Genomic DNA, 6,517 nt, shown 5'->3' with positions numbered 1-6,517 from the left:
TGAGTGTAGGGGAGATTCAAACAAGAGGACATGAGTTGAGAGTTAAGGGGCAAAAGGTTAGGGGTAACATGAGGGGTAACTTCTTTACTCAGAGAGTGGTAACTGTGTGGAACGAGCCTCTAGTGGAAGTGGTAGAGGTAGGTTCGATTTTTTCATTAAAAAAAATTTGTATAGGTATATGGACAGGAAAGGAATGGAGGATTATGGGCTGAGTGCAGGTCAGTGGGACTAGGTGAGAGTAAGCGTTCGGCACGCACTAGGAATGCCGAGATGGCCTTTTTCCGTGCTGTAATTGTTATGTGGTTTTACCGCGTACGATTCTGGTCTCCATATCCGACAGCGGGGAGCTTTAACTCATATGGGGACCAACTGCAGCTCAACCCCAGCTGATGCGGGTGTTTCTCCTGTTCAGGTGGCGGTGAGGAAGGGGTTAATCTCGGGTTTGTGTAAATCGAGGGCTGATTGCTGTGGGAAAGGGGTGGGACCGAGCCGGACAGCTGGAGGCTCCGGGCTCTCCAGTCTTGCATCCCTGGTTTTAGTTTTGCACCGTGTCGGGATCGCGGGATCAGTTTGTTGTGGTTCCCCAAGCTGGGAGGGTGGACGTGGGTGAAGGGGGCCTGTCTATGTGTCGGTGTGGGATGAATGGTCAGAAGGGTGTGGGGCCACTGGCGGGACGGAGGGTGGTTGGGGTACTGTGGGTGATCAGAAGTAACATGACCTGGGTGGATGGGCAAGGGGTAAATTACGTTGTCAACGAGGGTGGATCTGGTCCAATGAATCAGACAGCTCAGCTCGCCTGTCCTTTCAGGAGGCCACAATTCTCTCATCATCTTAATCACTGACTAATCTTCCGGTTAACATTGAGTTTGTTACAGAGCCCCAGAGTCTGGGAATGGCTGGGTGGTAGGAGGCAGAGGGTGATGATGAGAGGCTGTTTCTTGGACTCGAGTTCCATGCTTAGTGACGTTCCCTGGGGTTACGCCCATTGCTACTGGTCATCTATGTCAATAATTTGGTTGAGAAAGTACAGGGTATGGGTAGAGAGTCTGCAGCAAGTTCAAACAAATACTGTTTTTGAAAGACAGTCAGTAAAAACACTCCCCTCTCTTTCCCTCTCCCCACTCAGATCTGACCAAAAGCTACTTCAGAGGATGCAAGATCTTTTACTGAGTAACCATTGTGAGGGAATGGGAGTGGTTTCAAAGGGCTGGGCTGCTGGAAGCACATTACCAGACCTGGAGTGATTGCAACTGGGTCTGACAGAGGCATAACTGGTTCTGCTGGGCACATTCAGTCTCACTCCCAACTATTACCTACCTTCCTTTGTACAGGTATGTAATGTCTAAAGGACCAGTGTTTGAGTGAATGAGACTCACCAAACTTTCTCCTGACTGAATCACTGGAATCTCCGAATCAGATGGGTTCTCTCCAGTCGGTGCTCTCAGTCCTCGGGCTGGTTCACTTGTTGCTGCTCCCTCGTCTTCAGTCGTGGTTTGCCTCCAGTTGGGGTTTTTCTTCAAATAAATCTCTCACCACAGGTCTAACTTTAACCAGAGAGACAATGAAGCACATTAATAATGAAAAGGAGAACTAAACATTTCTGTGTAATGTTACTAAGAACAAAACTCACTGAGATTTAAACACTGAAGGCAGATGTAATGACCTCAGTAAACAATCTTTTATTGTCCCTCACATCTCACAGACGATACGGGATAAGAAGGATCCATCATCCAGTCACGGTAAGACACAAGACACAGGAACAGAATCAGGTGATTTGGTCCAACTGGTCTGCCCCACCATTTAACCATGGCTGATTTTCATTCCAACACCACATTCCTGCCTTCCTCCTGTAACCCTGAGCTGCTCAGCAATCATCAATATGTTAATCTCTGTCATATGTATACCCAAATGGCAGCTTCAACCACCCTCTGTGGCAACAAATTCCACAGATCAGACATCTTCTGGCCATAAATGTTTCTCATCTGAGTTTTAAGGGGAAGCATCTTTATTCTGAGACTGCACTGTCAGATCACAGTCTAATGGAAACATCCTCTCCATGTCCACTGTATCCAGGCTTTTCAGCATTCGGTAGGTTTATTAACCATACATCCCTCCACCACCCCAACCGTCCCTCTGAACTCCATCGAGCACAGGTCCAGAACCATCAAATGCTCCTCACACATAAAGCCGATCATTCCTGAGATTATTCATGTAAACCTTGTTAGGAACACTGTACTGAACACATTTCCAGGAAAAACAGAAAAATTGGTACCAGGATAATTGACAGGGAAACGTTGTGCTTTCTTTACAGTTCTACTATCACATGTGTTGGCGCGTGGCCAAGTGGTTAAGGCGTTGGTCTAGTGATCTGAAGGTTGCTAGTTCGAGCCTTGGCAGAGGCTGCCTGTGTGTCCTTGAGTGACAACACCGGTGCCAAGCTGTATGGGTCCTAATGCCCTTCCCTTGGACAACATCGGTGGAGAGGGGAGACTTGCAGAGACTCTAACGGAGGCCTACAAACTATCACAGCCATTTTCATTTCCAGGTTAAAACAGGTCCATTTCATGAAATATAAACCAAGAAATAAAAAGAAACTGGAATTACCAGAAAGACTCTGCAGGTAAGGAACAGCTTACAATACAATTCAATTAATAACATTTCATCAGATTGAGTTCAAACATTTTCAGTTTTTAGTGCAGATCTCCAGCACAGCTGCCTGATTTCCACTGTGTGATTTCCAAACACAGTTTGAACACCAGACTCAGGGTCTATCTTAACTGTTGTAAACACAGAACAGCCCAGTTACTCACAGCCTCTCCCTGTGAGGATGGAATGGGAACTCATCCTCTCCTCAGATTGGCAGTCATTGCTTCCAAAGGAATTCCAGAAACAAACATCTGATCCCAGACCAGAAATACTCGATCAACAGCTCACAAGCCCAAACAGCTCGATCCCCGATTCCACTTTAGCTGGATTAAAAACTATGATATCCCAGGACCCAACACAGCTTAATCTGCCGCTCACCGACCCTGAGAGTCTCACACATCATCCCCACATCTCACACTGGGTAGTGCAATCTGGGATTTCCCCACAACCAATGTCCAGCTGCTCGACATTTCTGCTTCATTGCAGGATGACCATCCGGCCCATCTGCAGAAGCTCAAACCAAAGTCAAAGCTAAAACACCAGCAGTTCCATTTGCCTGGAAAGCCGATCACAGGATTAGAGCCCAAGCACCAACTCTCCCAGTACTCTTTGCTGCCAGTAAAATGCTGCAGTGTGTCAGCCCGTCACTGTTCATAAACGATCACCTCCACACCAATGCACAACAGACCTGGGACCAGATGACCCTCCAGCATTCCAGCTAACAATAACCAATTCGGGAAATGACTCAGCGAGGCCAAAGGTACAAAAGAACACTTCACAATGAAGACAGAGGTTGGAAGAAAGATAGCTGATATATAACATTGAGCTGGTGGGATACAGGGTGGACCGAAGATGACCCAGGTGGGAGATGTAAATCACTGAAGCAGGAAGATGGGTTTAGGAGACTGCACAGAGGTTGAACAAGATGAGCAGAGATAAGCAGATGGAACCAGGTGGGAGAAGGGATCATACATTCAGGGGTGCAGTGCTACCAGAGCTCACCGGACAACCGCTCCGGCAACTCTGTAAAAAAGTCAAAATAAACAAGCGGGTAATTTAACAGCGGCCACATAATAAAAAGAGGGAACTCTACGGAAGCAGGGGGTGTTGGCTGGTGGGGAAAAGTGCCACTAATAACATTAGGATATTTGATCGTTTTTGGTGAAATCCTGGAGCTGTGACTGTTTTTTATTTAGGTATTTGTGTAATTCCTTCTCGCTCGACCCGTTGTCCTAGGAAGCTGAGAAATAGCTGCACACAAATGCAAGCATTTTCCCGCTCTTTCCAATTTGTACCGTTGGATACCAGGAAGCAGTTATATTAAGCAAGGTATGAACATAGAAACTCTAGTTTAAAAGTTGAAAACAATGAAAGAAAAATTCACTGCTCGCTCATCTTCGTCCTGATTCTGATAAAATTCACAAGCTAATCATCCAAAATCCTCTTCTACACCTGGATAAATTTAGTTTTGTTTTACAAGCTAAATGGAAAAAAAGCATTTCTGGGCTATAAGCTAGTTTTACGTCATTTCAACTATCATTAATAGCGGATCAACCCCTTGGCCTCGCTCCACCAACAGTAGCTGATGGGAAAGAGGATCTTTTTCTCTTTGTGTTGATAGGAAAAAGAGTAATTTAGTGAGGCAATGAACGAGATGAAATGCATTTCCAAAACTCCCAAATGGTTGCTGTCCTCCCCTGTTAACATTTGTCACTTCCAAACTACGAGATTTTCTATTTGTATAAATGCGATAACAATTTATGTAAAGATTCAAACTTCTTTAACTTTTTATATATTTAAAGACTAAACAGGATCTGTAAAGGTCAAACTATGTAACACCCAACGTGTGAGGAGATTGTATCGACACTCACACATACACTTCCCGTCCAACCATTTCTGCGAGAGAAACGGTACGAGGCAGAGTTGCCAACCTACCACTTTTGAGACTAGTATTCAGCAATATTCGTGGCTTTAGCAATAGTTCATCACAGTTTCTTTTTTCATACTTGATTACTTGGTTCCAATTTAGGTGGCTAAAAGTGTAAAAAAATGAATTGCTTTATTTCTGTTATTTTTATACCTCCGAGGAACACTGCTAAGCGCTGCGGGCCCTGCCGTCTGCTCCGAATCAGTCGTATTAGTAAGGCTACATCTATGGTGGTCCGTGAATTACCCGCTAATCCTAAAGTAAACTTTTCTCACTAACAACCCTTTGCTTCTAAGCAAAGTTATTTTACTTGCTTGATAATTATATTCTATGATAATAGGTTAAGTGCAACCATGCAATACAAATTGGGTTTCACAAACTGGGGGTGATTGATAAGTTCATGGCCTAAGGCCTAAGGTGGAAGGAGTCAATTTTACAAAACCTAGCAATTTTCAATTATCTGAAACAAATACCACAAAAGTTATTAACTTCAAACTTTCTGCATAATCACTCAAAGAGTTGAACGAAACGTGCAGGTACCGAGAGCTGTATAAGTTCAGAACTTCCAAATTAGGCCACGAACTTATCAATCAATCTCCCGCACCCCCCACCCCCACAGCTCCGGCAGCTAAAACATTACCACTGCAGCCATGCTCCAGCAGTCCGGCAGAGCTCGGGCCCGGCCCTTTCCCAATGCAACCGGCCCCAGAGTTACACAACACCGGGATCATTCCCTACTCACCCCTGCTCGAATCGGAGAACCGCCAACAACAGAGGCAGTCGGCACCGCGCATGCGTTCAGCAGGCGTTTCTTCGCAGCGCCACCGGCTGCCGGAGGTCTGCACATCGTCGCCGAAGGCCGGAGATCCGCACAGCGCCACCGCTGGCCGGAGATCCGCACAGCGCCACCAATGGTCGGAAGCCGGAAGGACAACGGAGAGGTAAATCACAAACGAGACAAAGTCTGCAGATCCTTGAAATCCAAACCAACACAAACAAAATGCTTGCCGAACACAGCAGGCCGGGTAGCAACGGGAATGGAAATCAGAATGAAAATGTTTGGACACGGGGAACTCCCGCTCGGAGCGGATAGTTCAAAGGTTAGTTTACTATGAAAGCAGGTATCCATAAATAACAGGGAGTTTTTGTTTCTCCATAGAACCACGAAACAAAGAAAGAGCATGAAAGTCGTTCACAGAGAAAAATCAAACTTCCACCCCACCCCCCAGATCAAGAAGAACGGGATCCCAATCATCAAACCCCAAAACCCACACCTCACGCACAAAAGTGAACAATAATATCGACCCCCGATAAAAAAAAAACACCCCTACACCGCACAACTGCGGAGGAGACGGTGTCATCACTGTCGAGGCGGCCGCATCGGGAGCAGCGGACACAAGAGGCGACCCCGGAAGATTCACAGGTGAAGTGTCGCCTCACCTGGAAGGATGTTTGGACAATGGAGAGAGTTTGGCCGTCCGGCCCTTTCACTGTGACACCCCGAACTCCACATCAAATCCGTCCAAACGAATCTGGGTGAATTTAATGACCAATAAATATATTTCCTCTCAGCGATCAGCTGTCTGAATGATCCCCTGACTCTGAGAGGAAGGGGTATCTATGGTCCACACTGTCAGGGTGTTGAGTTTACCAGGAGACAAAGACTGCAGGGACGAGAGGTTTTCTGTTGACTAATACACTGTGTGTGGACCCCGCTGGCAATTCTGGTGTTGTGACCCGAATCGAGACAAGCACCACGCTGCCCACTCCACCAACAACACGGCACAGCCGGACACATAACAGGGGACTTTACATCCCACAACACTGGATTCAGTGATGAAACCCGTGATTAATGTTGTTGTCCCACGGAAAAGTCCATTAAGGTGCTTTTGAATGCCAGCGCTCTCCCACATGTGACGTCACACAGCTCCTCCCCCCACGCGC

The sequence above is a fragment of the Hypanus sabinus genome, unplaced genomic scaffold (assembly GCF_030144855.1).
Source record: "Hypanus sabinus isolate sHypSab1 unplaced genomic scaffold, sHypSab1.hap1 scaffold_298, whole genome shotgun sequence".
Lineage (NCBI taxonomy): Eukaryota > Metazoa > Chordata > Chondrichthyes > Myliobatiformes > Dasyatidae > Hypanus > Hypanus sabinus.
This window is presented reverse-complemented; position numbering follows the sequence as displayed.